Source organism: Cetorhinus maximus, chromosome 10 (genome assembly GCF_964194155.1).
Source record: "Cetorhinus maximus chromosome 10, sCetMax3.hap1.1, whole genome shotgun sequence".
Lineage (NCBI taxonomy): Eukaryota > Metazoa > Chordata > Chondrichthyes > Lamniformes > Cetorhinidae > Cetorhinus > Cetorhinus maximus.
Window position 1 is genome coordinate 111197729 of NC_135888.1, and position 19799 is coordinate 111217527.

Sequence of the window (19799 nt, forward strand, 5' to 3'; positions counted from 1 at the left end):
GGAGAAGCCCACATACTACGTGGAAGTGGAGGACTGGATCACCCATAAGCATGTGGATCATTTAAGAAGAAGAGCGATACCCCAACAAAATGATGTTCCACCTGTAACCAATTGTTGAACCCGTGGTTCCCGTTGAAGTCGCTCAACCAAGGATAGACATGCCCGATATCTCTGTCGGAGTGGACGTCACTGAGCAGCCTGTGCCTAATGAACTACCTGATGTTAATGCAGTTCCAGAGAATGTGGTTCCTGTCAAAGAATTGGAAATCATGGAGCTACGATGTTCCGCAAGGATCAGGAAACCACCTGAAAGACTAAACTTGTACTTTCATGACCTGTGTAAATATTGTAATGTCATGAGATAAATATCCTTGAAAATACAAAATGTATAGAAAAGTTAAAGGGAGAGGAATGTAGTAATTGATAAAAGTAAGACTGTAGCTTTAAGAATAATCCTGTGTTGTAAGATCACATGTTCTGTGTAAACCAATCAGTTAGCAGCGCAGGGAACCTCTAAGGGGGAGTTCTTCTTTAGTTATGGAGTTAGATGCACACATGTAGTTGCTGCTGCTGTCTTGTAAATAAAGTTCAATGTTTCCATCAAGAAAGGTTGCCTGGTAAATCAACACTATAACAAAAAGAAAGTGTGAAAAGGATGCAAAGAGGCTGCAAAGAGATATAGATAGGTTGTGTGAGTGGGCAAGATTATGATAGATGGAATATAACGTAGGCAATTGCAAAGCTACCCACATTGGTAGGAAAAATAGAAAAAGTAGAATATTTCTGAATGGTGAGAGACTGAGAAGCATTGGTATTTAGAAGGACCTGGATGTTCTTATAAAGGAACCACACAGAAAGTTAACATGCTGGTTTAGCAAACAATAGAAAGGCAAATGGTATGTTAGCCTTTATTACAGTACAAGAGTAAAGAACTCTTACTACAACTTATAGAGCCTCGATGAGACCACAGCTGGATTAGTGTGTACAGTTTTGGTCTCCTCACCTAATGAAGGATAGAGGGAGCAAAGTAGATTCAACTAGGTTGATTCCCGGCATGAAGGGATTGTTCTTTGAGGAGATATTGAGTAGTTTAGGCCTATATTCCTTAGAATTTAGAAGAATGAAAGGGTATCTAATTGAAGCATACAAAATTTTAAGTGGCTTCTGGGAAGATATATTTCCGGGCTGGAGAATCTAGAACTGGGGGGGTCACAGTTACAGAATAAGGAGTCGGCCTTTGAGGACAGAGAGTTGTGAACCTTTGGAATTCTTTATCCCAAAGAGCTATGGGTGTTCAGTCATTGAGTATATTCAAGACAGAAGGTGAAAGGTTTTTGGGTTCAAATGGATTTAAGGGATATGAGAATAATGTTGGAAGATGGAGTTGAGTTAGAAGGCTAGCCATGACCTTATTGAATGGTGAAGCAGGTGCGAAGGTCCGAATGGTTAACTCCAGCTCCTATTTGGTATGTTCTTACTTTTTTAAGCAGAACCTTAAAAGTATAATCCTGAACACTGCAGGATAAAAACATTCTCACAACCAATAAATCCAGGCTAAGCAAACACAATGTGAAACAGTGGAATTTAATATCAAATAAAGTGGAAAAATTAAGTACAAATCCCGCAGAAGGAAAGAAAAAGAGGCTCTAGGATGAATGCTTGAAAATCGGAGGCAACTAAGAAGATTGATCAGAGGCACAAACATAGAACTGGATAAAGGTTTAGCATCGGAGCCTTAGAATAACGAGAAAACAAATGTTTCAGTGTCATAACAGCAAGGACAGTCAGAAAAAAGTTGGAACAATAAAATAAAAATGCTTGAAATAGAGGGTGAGCACAAAACAGTAATATTCTAAATAACTATTTCCTCTGGTATTCACAGGTCATGAGCAAAATGCTTGGAAACTCCTGTTAAATCATAGAATAAAACCATGGAATGGTTACAGCACAGAAGGAGATCATTAGGCCTATTGTGTCTGTGTCAGCAAGATCAACTTAGGCCCACCCACCCACTCTTTCCCCATGGTCCACCAGTTTGTTTCTCTTCACGTGCCAATTCTCTTTAGAAAGCAACGATTGAACTTGCCCCAGCACAGTCGGCAGTGCATTCCAGATCTGAACCATTCACTGTGTAAAGAAGTTATTACTTTTGCTAATCACCTTAAATTGGAGTCCTCTGGTTCTAGACCTTTCTACCAATGGGAACAATTTCTCCCTATCTATTTTGTCTTGTCCCCTCATTATATTGAGCACCTTTGTCAAATCTCCTCTCAACATTCTCTTCTGTAATGAGGAGAGAGATGAGTAGAGATGAGAAATGATAAAGGCAAGAAGTCACTTGTGGGAGTGGTGTACAGGCCCCCTAACAATAAACATACAATAAGATGGTGTATAAAGGAAGAAACAATGGGGACTTGTCAGAAAGGTACAGTGAAAGTCATGGGGGATTTTAATCTGCTTATAGACTGAGAAAATCAGATGGGCAAAGGCAGCCTAGATGAGGAATTCATAGGATGTCTTTGGCAACAACACATTCTGGCACCAACCAGAAAGCAGGCTATACTAGACTATACTAGGATTAATTAATGACCACATAGTGAAGGTGTCGCTTGGTAGCAGCGATCATAATATGATAGAATTTTACATTCAGTTTGAGGGAGGGGAGAGTGGGTCCAAGACAAGTATTTTAAATTTAAATAAGGGAAATCATGAGGGCATGGAATCATAGCTAGCTGAACTGAACTGTCATATTAAGGGATAGTTCCACAAAGATGCAATGGCAGACATTTAAGGGGATATTACAGAATACACAGAATAGATACATTTCATGGAGAAAGAAAAATTCCAAAGGTGTATCCACCACCCATGGTTAACTAAAAAAAAATTAAAGTCAGTATCAAACTTAAAGAAAAGGCATATAATAATGTAGGTATGGGTGGCAGATCAGAAGATTGGACAGAATATAAAAAACAGCAAAGAATGACCAAAAGATTGATAAGGAAGGAACAATTAAAGTAAGAGAGAAAGCTAGCTAGAAATATAAAGACAGATAATAAGAGTTTCTATAGATATTTAATTAAGAAAAGAGTTAATAAAGTGAGCGTTGGTCCAGAAGAAAGTGTGTCTGGGGAATTAATAATGGAAAATAAGGAGTTGGCAAATTAATTGAGCAGGTATTTTTCATTAGTCTTCACCATAGAGGATACATTAACATCCCAGAAATAGCTGTAAATCAGGAATTAGAAGGGAGGGCGGAACCCAGGAAAATTACAATCGCCAGGGAAGTGGTACTGAGGAAATTGTTGGAGCTGCGAGCTGACGGATTCTGATGGGTTTCATCCTAGGGTTTTAAAAAGGTTAGTGAGATAGTTGAGGTGCTGGTTTTAATTTTCCAAAATTCCCTCGATTTGTGGGTGGTCCCATTAGATTGGAAAATAGCGAATGTAACTGTATTCAAAAAGAGAATGAGGCAGAAAGCACGAAACTACAGGCCAGTTGGCTTAACATCTGTCATAGGGAAAATGTCTGAAGCTATTATTGAAGACATTATAGCAGTGCACTTGAAAAAATCAGGGTGATCAGGTAAAGTCACCATGGCTTTGTGAAAGGGCAATCATGCTTAACCAATTTATTGGAGTTCTTCAAAGTAACATATGCTGTGGATAATGGGGAACGGGTGGATCTATTGTATTTAGATTTCCAGAAGACATTTGATAAGGTGTCACATCAAAAGTTTTTGTGAAAAATAAAAGCTCATGGTGTAAGAGGTAACATATTGACATGGATAGAAGATTGGCTAGCTAAGAGGAAACAGAGGGTAGGCATAAATGAGTGTTTTTCTGGTTGGCAAGATGTAACAAGTGGTGTATCGCAGATATCAGTGTTGGGGCTTCAACTTTTTGCAATTTATATAAATGACTTGGATGAAGGGACTGAAGGTATGATTGCTAAAATTGCTGATGACACAAAGATAGGTCAGATAGTGAGATGTCAAGAGGACACAGGAGGCTACTAAGGGATATAGATAGGTTAAGTGACTGGATAAAAGTCTGGCAAATCAAGTATATTGTGGGAAAGTGTGAAATTGTCCATCTTGGCAGGAAAAATGAAAAAGAAGCTAATGATCTAAATGGTGAGAGATTGAAGAACTCTGAGATGCAGAGGGATTTAGGGGTCCCAATGCGTGAATCGCAAAAGGCTAGTATGCAAGTAAAGCAAGTAATTAGGAAAGTTAATAGAATGTTATAATTTATTGCGAGGGGAATTGAATACATAAGTAGGGGGATTATGCTTTAGTTATACAGGGCACTAGTGAGACCACATTTGGTGTACTTTACAAAGCATTTATCAACTCATTTAAGGAAGGATGTAAATGCATTGGAAGCAGTTCAGAGGAGGTTGACTAAGCTAATACTTGGCTAGGGTGGGTTGTCTTATGAGGAAAGGCTGGACAGGCTAGGCTTCTATCCGCTGGAGTTTAGAAGAATAAAAGGCAACTTGATTGAAACCTATTGGATCCTGAGGGGTCTTGACAGGGTCGATGTGTAGAAGATGTTTCCTCCAGTGGGAGAATCTAGTATTAGGGGTCACTGTTTAAAAATAAGGGGTCGCCTATTTAGGATAGAGATGAAGGGAATTATTTTTTTCACAGAGCGTTGTGAGTCTTTGGAACTCTCTTCCTCAAAAAGCAGTGGTAACAGAGTCTTTGAATATTTTTAAGGTAGAGGTAGATACATTCTTGTGAAGGCTTATCGGGGGTAGGTGAGAATGTGAAGTTGATGTTACAATCAGTTCAGTCATAATCTTATTGAATGGCAGAGCAGGCTCGAATGGCTTACTCCTGCTTCTAATTCATACGTTCGTATGTATAATCCAATCTATCCATGTAACTGAAATCTCTTGTCTCTAGAACTATTTTTGTAAATCTTTTCTGCAACCTCTATCAGCTTTCAAATCCTTCCTAAAGTGCAATGTCTAGAATTGGATACAATGGCTCAAATCATCCGATCAGTGTTGTACGTTTAACGCTGACTCTGATTCAATCTGCTCACTTACCATTTTACACTAGAGCCACTGCGCTTTCCGATGTCAGCTCCAGCAGAGATGCAGAGGGAACAAATTGTCAGAGGTAATTTCAGCACAGCCACACCCCCTTTTCTCACCATTAACTGACAACACGCCCCTTAAGGTCTGTTTTCAGTTCATTGACTCACATTGTTTAAAATGGAGCTGTCAGCCTCCGAAACTCACAGCCTCACCCCAGTGACAGTGAAAACCCTTCCCTCACCCCCTAACAATGCTGACCCTGATCTACCCCCAACAGTTCACTCCCCCCCTCACATCCGACTGTGTTCTCCTCCCTCCCTAACCCCTGACAATGTTCACTCATCTCCTTCACTGCTGACAGTATTCACCCTCTTCCCTCATCCCAACAGTGTTTACCTTCTTCACCCCGACAATGTTCACTCCCCTGTCCATGGTGTGGGAGGGGGTGAGCACTCTCCGTGGTGTGGGAGGGGCTGAGCACTCTCCGTGGTGTGGGAGGGGGTGAGCACTCTCTGTGGTGTGGGAGGGGGTGAGCACTCTCTGTGGTGTGGGAGGGGGTGACCACTATCTGGGGGAGGGGAGCAGGGGGATTTGAGCACTGTCCGCACTGCGAGAGGGGGTAAGCACTGTTTGTCAGCCTCCGAAACTCTCAGCCTCACCCCAGTGACAGTGCTAACAGTGGTGGAGTGGGGCTTGGGTGAGCACTGAACATGGAACGGGAGTAAGTGAGCACTTTCTGGAGGGTGGGGGAAGGACAGTGGGTGAGCACATCTGGAGGGGCATGGTGGGTGAGCACTGTCAGGGTAGGAGGTGAATGAGGGTGTGAGCAAAACCGGGGTAATTATACTGCAAACAGCCTTTGTCTCCATGCTCCTGGCCATCTGATCCCACTGTCATTGGAATCATGGAGCAGTCCGGGCAGGGTAAAATTGGCAATTGGAACTTTAAATATTCGCCTAAGTTATGCAGATGTGTGTACATCGACACTTCCTCAGGTTCCTGAAGCAATCTGTACTCTCTCCCCATAGTGAAAGATTTGGGCCAATACTCCAGTTGTGGCCAAACCAGTGTTTTTAAAAGGTTCGTCATGACTTTCTTGCTTTTGTACGTTATGGGCAGAATTTTGCTGTGAGCCTCGGGATCCCGACATTGAGACCACATGGGGATCCCAAACCCGCACTTGCTGGGAGCCAGACTGGGGGAGTTATTTTCCTGGAGACAGCCTCCTAATTGGCCACCTCCACACTTGCTGTAACATTAAGGACAGTGGGTGAGCTCCTGATGCTGTGACTGGGCTGGCAGCTCTGGAGACCAACTGAGAGGTGTGTGTGCTGCTGAGACAGAGAGGGAAGCTTGAGGTTATCTCAAAATAAAGGCATTAATTTAAAATAAAAATTCAGAGGGACCAAGAAGGCAGACCCTTTGGAATGGAGGTGGAAATCCCTCCTGTGGCAGCATTCCGAGTGCGGACTTTGCTACCAGTGGCTCTCTTTCTGGAGGATGAGCCTCCAGCTCGGATGGATCCCAGTCTGCACAGGGAGAACCGCTCCATCTCTGGCAACGTGCCAATGAGCCCACTAAATTGACCCTGACGGAGATCTTAGTTATTCAATGATAAGAGTTCAGAGGGCAGCCAATTTGCATTGGCTGAGCACTGAGATGCAGAGGGATCTGAGTGTCCTCGTGCATGTATCGCAAAAGGTTAGTAAGCAGATGCAGCAAGTACTTAGCAAAGGTAATAGAATGCACTCACCACCCACACAGGTCAGGCATACTTATCATCTGGCCCGGCAGGCGTCCTGATACACTCTCCCCATCTCTATCCATGTAGGACAAACTGGCTCACAACAGGAGGGAAAGGTCGCAGACAAGTGGAGGGATGCCGGAAATCAAAATTCTTACAGAATTTGAAAACAGAGCCATCCAGCTGACCGGCGATGACCGGGATCAGTCCTGTGCTGATGGTGAGGTCGGCACTGCTCTGCCAAGTGAGGGTTCCAGCAGTGCAACATCCATCAGACAACCATGCCGTGAGTGATGTGTCCTGTTTCACAGGCCACTGCCATACACTAATTATCTTCCCTTGCTTTCGCAGACACATCTGTCAAACAGCCGACAGAGTCCATGACCCAGGGCTTCCAATCAAGATCCGAAGAAACCTCTGAGGAGGAATTGGAAGGCACCCTTCCTGAAGTCCTGTCACAGCACTCACCCACACCCTCCAACAGCACAGAAACACACACCTCAGTGGGACCTAGCTTCAGAGTAACCTTGGGATCACAATCTGGTGAACACTACACTTTCTGATCCACAGCAGGTGGAGGCAGGGACTTCCCAGGTCCCCGGCACTCGGAGGATTTCTGGAGGCCAGGACATTGCTGAGTCTGAGTCAGATGATGAGCCTCTGGACTTGGTCATGTCACAGTTGCTGGAGCTGTAAAGGCAAGCTCAGGAACACCAGGAAGGGATGTCCGATGCACTCCTCAGATCTCAAGGCACAATGGAGGAGTCCGTCCGTCTTCAGGCTGAGATGATAGTGCCGGCATTGCAACGCACTGAGGTCAACACTGGCAGGATGGTGGGCGCCATGGAGACCTTGATCCAGGACGTCATCTGGAACTGCTGCGTGGGCTTAACTCCATCACTGGTGCTATCGTTGGCCTCCAACAGTGTGTACGCTAGAGGGGTGCTGGGCAGCTCGATCTCACTCCAGCTACCCCTTCCACTCACGGAGTCAGCCAGGGGCCCTCGAGCACCCATAGGGAGGAGGATCAGCAAGTGCATGCTTCGGGACCATCCACCCAGGTGACTCTGGGAGTGACTGGCCCATCTGGCTCCCCTCTTCCTGTGACCTCCACAGATCCAGCTTGACAGGCCGAGGAGGGTGCCACTGCCACACAGCAGGACCCCGAAAGCAGGCCAGGGCCCTCCAAGTCTCAGCCCTCTAGAGAACGCCTGCCAAAGTCACAGACAGGGCGTCACAGTCAACAGGCTGCCTCCCCCTCCGCTGTAGATATCTGGTGAGCACCAAGACGTAGCGGCAGAGTTAGGAAAGTTAGGCAAAAGTAGTTGCACAGCCTGGCCACGGGTGTTGATCATTTGTACATACTGTTCACTCTTGTCAATAAACTCCGAAGAATGTTACCCTTCCCATGGCTCCTTGTTCTGATGAGCAGTGTTCTTGTCTCCCAGATGTGGAACTTTTCTGCACAAGATAAAAGGCAGGTCTCTCAGTCCGGGTCCTCCTCCCTTGTGCTCATCGTGACCTTCAGACCACAGTGATGGTCCAGCCTCACACTCCCTGGAAACATTACTGATGTCTGCACCTCGGCAGTGCTGGTCATTGCTGCCAGAATGTAGTGGGCAGGCGCCACAGAGTTCGCTCATTCTCTCTGTGTGCTCTCAGCACCTTTAAGGTGGGGCTGGCCCCCATCACACCAGCATCTGCGACCAGTGATGCTGTGCACCAGCTGCTGAAGGGCTGTGGTGCTGAAGGCGGACACAGCATCAGATGCGTCTAAAGTTTCATGGCTGTGTCTCTGAGATGGCCCCGATCATGGAGCACAAGTGAGCTGCCCTCGGCCAGACAGGAGTCAGACATTCTCAGAGGCTATGTGAAGTCTATGGAATGTCCTCACTGCATGTTGTCATCATCCTCCTGCGATTGAGCGACTATTAGGGCCTCCACTGCATCTCCATGACAGGAGCATTCTCACAGTCAAAAGTTCACAACTCGATGTGAGGATCTACGGAGACACCTCACTGCATGTAGTCTTCATCCTCCACAAATCTGGCAGCTATGAGGGCCTCCCAAGTGTGCCTGCCTCATCTAGTCAGTGCAAGGGCCTCATCCCTGTTGTCCTCACCACCGAGGATCCCCCCTCACCCTCATCCTCATTGGTGTTCTCCTCATCTAGGTAGACTGGCAGCTCCTCCATTTCCTCCTCTGCCAGCTCCTCACCCTATTTCAGCGTCAGGTTGTAAAGAGTGCAGCAGATGATGACGATGTGTGACGCCCTCTGTGGACTGTATTGCAGGGTTCCACCATTTGTGGCGGATTGTGAAATCTCACAGAGGTCACCTGTGGAGCACTGAAAGGAGCCACTGGCAAAGAAATTGAGTGCCGTGGTCACTTTCATAGCCACTGGCAGTAGATGCCCTCCATGTCCCCTTGGTGCCAAGTCCTGCAGTACGTGGCAAATGTGAGCCACCAGGTCCCTAGACATATGCAGTCATTGGTGACACTGGTTCTCAGTCATCTGCAGGAATGGCAGGTGGTGTCTATAGACCCTGAGTGTTGCTAGGCACCGACCAGCCAAGGTTCACTGTTGCTCCTGGGCAGTGAGTGCGGGAGCCCCAGCAGCCCCTTTTTCATGAGGTTGCTGTTCCTACCTTTGCATGGCCAGGTGCCTCAGTCACTCTTTCCTCCGTCTTCTACGGTCTCTGTCGGCCATCAGGCACACAGTTAGGTCACCAGGATCCATGGCCCTGACATGGTCCTCCTGCAGCATGAAAGAGAGAGAGACATGGTTATCATGGGTGTACTTAGCACCTTTCCTGGCCCTGTGTGACCGCCTCTTAACGCTTCCTGGACAGTGCTGGTCACCCCCTCGGATGGCCAGAGATGAGTGCGCTGCATGGCTGCCCTGTCAACCTGTGTAATGGGGGACACTGGTCCAAACCGAGATGCTGAGATTGCAAGGGGCTGTGAGCGCCTCCAACAGTGACTGCTACATGGCCAGCGTTGGCGAGGAGATTGTACAACGCGATCCAATAAAGTGGTGGTAGACTCGGAGTCTGTGCCGGGGGAGGTGTGGGGGTGTAAGGTATGGCGTGCTTGGTGGCTCTTTGGTGCCTCCGTGTTGCTTGCATGGGCGGCAGGCTAGGACCCTGACCCCAATCATAGCACTGTGGCTGTGCCTGATTTGTTTTAGTTGCAGAGGCATGGTCAGTTTATACAGGTGCTCCTAATGCATAGCCACTTCCCTCGCTTACCCCGCGCCCCCTCCACCTCGATTGCCTGTGCGCGGGTTGCAGCGCCAGGGCAGCACTTGACCAACCACCGCCCCCCCCCCGCCCCCCCACCCCGCCCCAACTACCTCAGCAGTCGCCTCCAGGGCCAGGCATCAGTTTCCCCGCCCTCTGGCGCCCCGAGGCCTGTAAACAACAGGCGAGCTGTGGAGAACGCTGCTGCTCACTCACCTCAGTACCCCCAAAGTGAAGGCCGCCAAGTGCATGTCACCTGTGTGCTGTTGTGAAACGCTTTGATGTGCTTTCCCACCGACGTGGATGGACGATACCGTGGGGTTCCAAGAGCCTGGCGGGATGGCCTTTCAGTTATATGCTAATGTATTACAATTAGCTCCCCACTGACTGATAGTGGGAAACGTGGCCCGCCGTCGGCAGGCTGAGCGGAACATCGTGACCTGCCTTCACGCCGTCGTGAAGTGGGTCTCGCCATATTTTCCACGCACACCACCTATCACACCCGCCGCCAGTCGGCTCGGAAAATTCCACCCTATATCTTGCAAAAAAAATATAATTTAAAAGGACTGGAATTCAAGATGGCTCTGAGAGCAGCCAGCCTGATTTGTGGATCAGGCTGTGTTTATCTTTCCAGAGGACAAAGACTCTCTTTCTGACATTGACTCAATGTTTCTCAGGCCAGGAGATAAATTACATTCCATTAACACCTTCATTGTTAAAAAATGGGAATTTGTCTTTCTCAGAAACAAAACATTTTGGTTTATCAAAACCATGTGTGGGAGAAAGAATCCAACTGCCTGATAGGACTACCACAATGCCTTATTTGGAAGTCGGCTTGGCATTTGTTACAGGGTCACATGGTATAGTGGGCATCTTTACTCCCTGTTGAAAATAAAGCAAATTGCTACAAGCATACAGAAAATCCAAGACAGAACTTCAACACAAAACTTCATCACACAGGAAGTGAGAGACCAACATGCACAGCCATCAAACTGTTGTAATCAACCAGGCTAAAAAAAAAAGAGGCCGCACAGCAGTTCTTTGAAAGAGAAAGAAGGAACCAGCTCTTTTCCCTAATCTAGTTCCATTTTCAAGATTACGTGAGCAAACCAACATCGTGCAGATCGACCACAGGCATCATCGCAACTGCTGAGCCATCCCTGGAATCTCAAAGACTTCACTTCAAGCAGAATAATAACATGACTGCAAAATAACAGGCCTGCATTGAAACAGACACTGAGATCCATTCCATTTTCATAAGTATTTCTTTTATATTACTGAAAGAATGATACTTTTTGGCAGAACTTAGTGTCACACTGAGACTGACAGAAGCATCAAAAGTACTGAAGGACTAATAGAAGTATTGAATGGTGTAGGTACTTACCAAGTACAAAGGCAGCCTGATAATTTGCCATCTGTCCAAGGCCCGCAAGGAAATTAAGAAGACAGAATATTTCCCAGTTGGGAGAGAACACTTGAAGCACACTGAATACAGTCTGTATAGCCGCAGTTCCAAAAAGAACTACCTTTCTCCCAAACCTGCAAAGCAGAAGCAAATAATGTTTCAACTATATACACTGCTGCATATATATATATTAATGTACACATAAACTCTTGCATGTAGTTATTAACATGCTAAATCATGCACACATTTGTAATACACTGGTACACTGGTGTATTTGCCATGTCTGTGTTCTCTCAGTTACATAGCAGTCGGACAACAGAGGGCGCTGGTGAGAAGTGACTGAAGCATTCTGGGAGAAGTCGCCATAGACACCGTGACTCAGGAGGGAATCGAGGAGAAGGACTCTTGTACTCAACAGGAGGAAGAGCATCCAACAGAGGGCGCTGGTGAGAAGTGACTGAAGCATTTTGGGAAGTCACCGCAGACACCGCGACTCAGGAGGGAATCAAGGAGAAGGACTCTTGCACTCAACAGGAGGAAGAGCATCCAACAGAAGGCACGGGTGAGAAGTGAATGAAGCATTCTGGGAGAAGTCGCAGCAGAAAATCAGCAGGGGGAGTGGCAGCTGGTGAAGAGAACCAAAAGGAAGAAGGGGCTAAGAAGGGACCAAGCCACTTCCCAGACAAGTGGCAAGAGGCGTCTCCCATCCAACACGGATGACAAGGGCAGCTGCTCTTTGGACAAAGAAGTGCAAGGGCGACACCTAAAGAGGAAGCGGTGTAGGGAGTTGGAGGACGAGACACCCGAGCTCCAGAACATTGGAGACAATGAGGAGACCAGCGCACCCCAACTTTGCCCACAACCCGAAGAGGCCAGTGCACCCCAGCCCCAGGAATCTGGGAGCAGTGAAGCGCTCAGCATACCCCAGCTCCGGGAAGCTAGGAGCAGCAACGCCCTAGAGAGGGAGAGAATTGGAGAGACTTCTCCAACAGAGGACATTTCAAATCTCGTTCTTTGCACAAACGCCCAGATGCCACCTGAGCGGAACATCTCCAATGGGGAGGTTCAGGACAGTTTCCTCAGCCCATCCAAAGTGAGGCAATTTGTGAGCACTATGAGTATGCAGGAGCAGACCAAAGGTCTGGGACTCTCAGAGACAACAGGTTTGGGAAGAGACTAAATGCTTTAAAATGGGTGTAAAGATTGTATCCATAAATGTGCGTAGCATTAAATCTACTACGCGATGTGTTGCAACCTTGGACTACCTTGCCAAGGTCAAAGCTGACCTGTTGTTTCTACAGGAGTGTGCGATACCACACCTCAGCTCCTACAGGCAATGGTCATGATGGTGGTCCCATGGGCCATCGATCTGGTCGGGCGGAAACAACTCTCATTCCTCCGGCCTGGGTATTCTGCTGCGGGGAGGCAACTTCACCGTCTCTGAGGTTAAGGAGGTGGTGGGCGGGCGCCTCCTCGTAGCAGACGTAATGTACAAGAACGTTCCACTCCGGTTAATTAACGTGTATGCCCCGTCACAAGGGGCCGAGCGGCTGGAGGTTTTTCACCACTGCTGCTGGCGACCTCCAGGCCGGTCATTCTGGGCGGTGACTTCAACTGCATCATCGATGCGGCTGGACGATCCAGCAGGGCCGACAGCAGATTGGACGCTACGTCCAGATCCCTGATGGAAACAGTTAAGGATGCCAAGCTGCACGACGTCTTCAGCAACCCTGCAGACGGAGCGCAGCATAGATACACCTGGTCACGGCCAGACGGGTCCATCCGTTCCAGGATAGACTTCCTGTTTGTGTCCCGTGCATTCGCAGTCAGATCCACCGACGTCAAGCCGGTGTTTTTCTCTGACCACTGCCTCCTACTGGCTCACTGTCACTTAGAGGAAGACCAGAGGGTAGGCAGGGGGGCATGGAAACTAAATGTACAAATGCTGACCCCACAGAACCAGAGTTCAAGAGGGATTACAAAGGTTGGAGAACCGTGAAACCCCTCTTTGAGTCCCTGACACACTGGTGGGAAGCGGTCAAGGGAAACATCAAGAGGTTTTTCATCTTCAAAGGCACCAAGAAAGCTAGAAAGGAACAGAGGGAAATGTCCTGACTCCAGAAAAACATGCAAGATCTGCTGTGGCTGCAGTCGATGGGGGTCGATGTCAAGGAGGAACTCCAAGAGGTGAAGAGCCAGCAAGCCTCGCTCTTTGCCTCAGAGGCCTCCAAGATCATCTTCCGTTCCAGAGTCTGCTCCGTGGAGCAGGATGAGACATGCTCACGTTTCTTCTTCCAAAAGGTACACAGAGAGAGCTCCGTGATCAGCAGCCTGAAGGAAGAAGTTGGCTCAGTAAAGTCATCGCAGTCTGACATTTTGAGGATCAGCAAATCCTTTTATACCGGATTGTATGATGTGAAGCCCACTGACAGCACGGCCTCCCAGTCCTTCCTGGCCTCTATCACGAAGGTCTTAGACGACAGTACATGGGAGAGTCTGTACAAACTGCTAACACTTGATGAACTGACTAAGGCCCTTGAGTCCTTCGAGAAGAGTAAAACTCCCGGAAGCGACGGCTTGCCGGCGGAGTTGTTTTCGGCTCTGTGGGACTGGATCGGCCTAGACCTGCTAGAAGTGTACGAGAGTATGCTTCTGGCCGGCAGCATGTCAGAATCCATGAGGAAAGGGATCATCACCCTCATCTACAAGCACAAGGGAGAAAGGGAGGAAATTAGAAATTGGCGACCCATTTCACTGTTGAATGTGGACTATAAGATTCTGTCCAAGGTCATCGCCACTTGGGTCAAATCCGCTCTGGAATTGGTGATTCACCCTGACCAGACCTGCACTGTGCCGGGCAGGAAGATCTCTGACAGCCTGGCGCTGCTCAGGGATACGATTGCCTGTGTGGACACCTGCCTCATCAGCCTGGATCAGGAGAAGGCCTTTGATAGAATATCGCACACCTAAATGGTGGATGTGCTCTCCAAAATGGGGTTTGTGGAGGGAATTTGCAATTGGATCCAACTGCTCTACACTAGCATCAGTAGCGCAGTATCAATCAATGGGTGGGAATCAGATAGCTTTCCTATTAAATCTGGAGTCAGGCAGGGCTGCCCTCTCTCCCTATCCTGTTTGTGTGTTGCATAGAACCCATTGCTGAGTCCATCAGGAAGGATCCGGGCATAAGAGGAGTGACAATCCCAGGCAATGGAGGCACTCAGGTCAAAGCCTCCCTGTACATGGACGATGTCACCGTCTTCTGCTCGGATCCGCTGTCGGTGCACAGACTGATCCACATCTGCGACCAGTTCGAACTGGCCTCGGGATCCAAGGTAAATCGTGGGAAGAGCGAGGCCATGTTCTTTGAGAACTGGGCTGACCGATCCTTTGTCCCCTTCACCGTCAGGGCTGACGGCCTGAGGGTGTTGGGGATATGGTTCGGAGGGACCGGGGCATGCGTTAGAAACTGGAAGCAGTGAGTGTCTATGGTGAAAAGAAAACTGGGCATGTGGGAGTGCTGCTCCCTCTCCATTGCGGGTAAGAACCTGGTTATCAGGTGTGAGGCACTCTCGCTGTTGCTGTACGTGGTGCAGGTCTGGCCCATTCCAGACTCCTGCACTATGGCGATCACCCGAGCCATCTTCCGCTTTATCTGGAGGTCGAAAATGGATCATGTCCGCAGGGACGCGATGTACAAGCCTCTAGATAAGGGGGAAAAAACATGCCCAACATCGCCCTCATACTGATGGCCACCTTTGTGTGCGGCTGCATCAAGCTGTGCGTAGACCCTCGGTACGCAAACACCAAGTGTCACTACGTGCTGAGGTTCTACCTGTCCCCAGTGTTGTAAAGGATGGGTCTGGCCACGCTGCCGCGGAACGCTCCAAGTAGTTGGACCTTGCCTTACCACCTGTACTTCGTGGAAAAATTTATGCAGAGAAACACCTTTGACCACAAGTCCATCAGGCAGTGGTCGGCACGTAATGTCTTAGAGGCCCTGCAGGAAACGGAGAGGGTGGATCCTGTGGGATGGTTCCCTGAACAGACTGTCAAAGTCATTTGGCAGAATGCCTCATCACCAGCACTTTCCAACAAGCACCAAGATGTAGCTTGGCTGGTGGTGAGAAAGGCCCTCCCCGTCAGATCCTTCCAACACGCCAGGAGTCTCACCCCCTCTGCACGTTGCCCTTGAGGTGGCTGTGGTGGGGACGAGACCGTTGTTCACCTCCTTGTGGATTGTGCCTTTGCAAAGAAGGTCTGGAGAGAGATGCAGTGGTTTCTGTCGAGGTTCATCCTGAGCAGTTCTGTGACACAGGACTCTGTGCTCTACGGGCTGTTCCCAGGGACACACACTGAGACAAACATCAACTGCAGCTGGAGGATCATCAACTTGGTGAAAGACGCTCTTTGGTCTGCCCGAAATTTGTTGGTCTTTCAGCGCAAAGAGTTGTCCCCGACCGAGTGTTGCAGACCGGCACATTCCAAGGTCCAGGACTACGTGCTGAAGGACGCACTAAAGCTTGGGGCAGCCGCCGCAAAGGTGCAATGGGGAAAGGTCGCTGTCTAAGACCTTCTTGCCACAGTGCACCGAGGGTCAGGGAACTGTTGAGAGCCCCTCGGGTTGTGCAGCTCAAAATGAATGTATGCAGTGAATATTACTTGTATTATAAATGTATTGAAGCACCTCGGAGTGCAACATGATATATGTTGATAACTCCAATACCATTGTCTGATTGTCTGCATTGACCAGATTGAAATGATTGTAATATTCATTGATTGTATTGATGCACCTGTGATTCATATGTAAAAGTTGAATCTGATTGTACTTTTGTGATGGTGATTTTGAAATGTTTTGGAATGTTCTTCCAGATATTTTATGAATAAAGTATATTTTTCAAAAAAAAAATCTGGGAGAAGTCGCCGCAGACACCGCAACTCAGGAGGGAATTGTGGAGATGGACTTTTGCACTCAACAGGAGGAAGAGCATCCGACAGAGGGCGCTGGTGAGAAGTGACTGAAGCATTCTGGGAGAAGTCACTGCAGACACTGCGAATTGAGGAGGACCCACTGTCAAAGAACGGAATAGCCTAAACATTACATCGCTCTAGTGCTTCCATCCCTCCCTCCTCCTCAAACCTAAAAAAAAAAGAGAGAGGAAGTGGCAGTGCCTTCAGGAGTGCACCAGACCTGCGAGGGACACTCTTCTGAAAGTGGATTTTAAAGAAAAAGCAGCTGATTGGTGAGTAAATCCTGGGAGCAGAGTCAGAGGGAGGAGCACCGGAGCGGTGAGTATAAATCTAGCTTACCTCGGGGACTCGCGGCCTTGTCTCCAGGGAGCAGACTCAGAGGGAGGGGCACCGGATTGGTGACCTTGGGGCACAGAGTAACTGAAGCCAAAACTGAAAAAGTGACATCATAGGAAAGCTGTGACCTGATTGGTTGGTAGGAAATCTGCACCAAATTTGAAAAAAAAAACACTGCAAAGCTAATTAATAAATTAATTATCTAAGTCGAGATAGCTGGGCAGGTGATGTGCTGTAGCTGTATGATGTGGGAGCTGGCAGATCCCATTGCGAGCCGCAGTGACCACATCTGCAGCAAGTGTAGGTTGCTGGAGGAACTCTGGCTCAGAATTGATGAGCTGGAGTCCGAGCTCCGGTCGATGCAGCACATCCGGGAGGGGGAGAGTTACCTGGATGCTTTGTTTCAGGAGGCGGTCACACCCGGTAGATTAAGTACCTCAAATTTGGTCAGTGGTCAGGCTGAGCAGGGTGTGACTGCAAATGAGGCAGGTAGAGGGATCCTGTGTTCAAGCTCTTGACCTTGTCCAACAGGTACGAGATACTTGCTGCCTGTGTGGATGAGGAACATGGCTGTAGGGAGGATGAGCCAGCTGACCACGGCACCGTGGCACAGGAGGCCATTCAAGAGGGGGGAGCAAAAAGACAAGTGGTAGTTGTAGGGGATTCTATAATTCTGGGAATTGATAGCATCCTTTGTAAGCAGGATCGAGAGTCCCATATGGTATGTTGCCTGTCCGGTGCCAAGGTGAGGGACATCTCTGACCGGCTTGAAAGGATATTGGAGAGGGAGTGGGGGCATCCAGTTGCTTTGGTCCACGTCAGGACAAGTAACATCGGTAAGACTAGGAAAGAGGATCTTTTTGGGGATTATCAGGAACTAGGAACTAAATTAAAGAACAGGTCCTCAAGGGTTATAATCTCCGGATTATTACCCGAGCCACGTGCAAATTGGCATAGGGACGTGAGAATAAGGGAAGTAAACACGTGGCTAAAGGAGTGGTGCGGGAAAGAGGGGTTCCATTTCGTGGGGCACTGGCATCAGTATTGGAACAGGAGGGATCTGTACCGTTGGGACGGTCTCCACCTGAACCGATCTGGGACCAATATTCTCGCGAAAAGGGTAAATAGGGTGGTCAACAGGACTTGAAACTAGAAACTGGGGGGGAAGGGAAGGGTAAAACTCCAAGAAGTATGACTAATGGGAAACAAAGCAGCAGGTTAGCGTGTAGGGGGTTGGATTCAACTTCATGGAAAATTATGAAAAAACTGAAAAGAAAGGAGAGCCCAGGAGAGGCTATTAAATTCTCCAGAACACAAAATAGGACAGAGTGTTTGGAAAGGGCTAGGAATCTAACTTCAAGCACATCAGATAAAGGGACGACAATGAGAAAGGGGACGGGAAATACAGGACAGAAGGTGTTGTATCTGAATGCACGCAGTATACGAAATAAGGTAAATGAGCTTGTGGCGCAGATTGAAATTGGCAGGTATGATGTGGTGGGCATCACGGAGACATGGCTGCAAGGGGATCAGGACTGGAAGCTAAACATCCAATATATACATCCTATCGAAAAGATAGGAAGGTTGGCAGAGGGGGTGCGGTTGCTTTGTTAGTAAGAAATGAAATTAAATCGATAGCAAGAAACAATGTCGGATCAGATGATGTAGAATCTGTGTGGTTAGAGTTGAGGAATCGCAAAGGTAAAAAAACCATAATGGGAGTTATGTACAGGCCTCCGAACAGTAGTCAGGATGTGGGGCACAAGATACACCAGGAGATAGAAAAGGCGTGTAAGAAAGGCAAGGTTACAGTGATCATGGAGGATTTCAATATGCAGGTAGTCTGGGAAAATCAGGTTGGTAGTGGATCCCAAGAAAAGGATTTTGTGGAATGTCTACGAGATGGCTTTTTGGAGCAGCTTGTTGTGGAGCCCACTAGGGAACAGGCAATTCTAGATTTAATGATGTGTAATGAGGCAGATTTGATAAGGGAGCTTAAGTGAAAGAACTCTTAGGAGGAAGTGACCATAACATGATAGAATTTACCCTGCAATTTGAGAGGAAAAAGCTGGAATCAGATGTAACGGTATTACAGTTGAATAAAGGCAACTACAGAGGCATAAGGGAGGAGCTGGCCAGAATTGACTGGGAGATGAGCCTAGCAGGAAAGACAGTGGAACAGCAATGGCAGGAGTTTCTGGGAGTAATTTGGGAGACACAGCAAAAATTCATCCCTAGGAAGAAAAAGCATACTAAAGGGAGGACGAGGCAACCGTGGCTGACAAGGGAAGTCAGGGACAGCATAAAAGCTAAAGAGAAAGCATACAATGTGGCGAAGAGCAGTGGGAAACCAGGGGATTGGGAAGCCTACAAAGACCATGGTGGAAGGAAGATCTCCAGAGGAGATGAGGTCAGTAACAGTCCTGGAAACAATGGCTTGATGTTCAGCAGTCGGGTCATGATCCAGGGGGAGATAGGAGGAAGTGGCTGCGAGTTGATGCTTAGCCTCTGCTGTTACTGACCTCATTTCCTCTGGAGATCTTCCTTCCACAGCTTCCAACCTAATAGCCTCCCAACCTCGGACGGCCCGCTTCTACCTCCTACCCAAAATCCACAAACAGGACTGTCCCGGCAGACCGATTGTGTCAGCCTGTTCCTGCCCCATGGAACTCATTTCTTGCTATCTTGACTCCATTCTCTCTCCCCTTGTCCAGTCCCTTCCCACCTATATCCGTGATTCCTCTGACACCTTACGTCACATCAACAATTTCCAGTTCCCTGGCCCCAACCGCTTCCTCTTCACCACGGACGTCCAATCCCTCTACACCTCCATCCCCCACTAGGATGGTCTGAGGGCTCTCTGCTTCTTCCTCGAACAGAGGCCCGAACAATCCCCATCCACCACTACTCTCCTCCGTCTGGCTGAACTTGTTCTCACACAGAACAATTTCTCCTTAAACTCCTCTCACTTCCTCCAAATAAAAGGTGTGGCTATGGGTACCCACATGGGCCCCAGTTATGCCTGTCTCTTTATGGGGTATGTGGAACATTCCTT

General features: G+C 48.0%; 1 pseudogene; it reads right to left on the reverse strand.

Annotated features, from left to right (window-relative positions):
* The window catches only part of LOC144685950 (organic cation/carnitine transporter 2-like), an 80341-nt pseudogene that overhangs the window by 40328 nt on the left and 20214 nt on the right, over positions 1 to 19799 (reverse strand).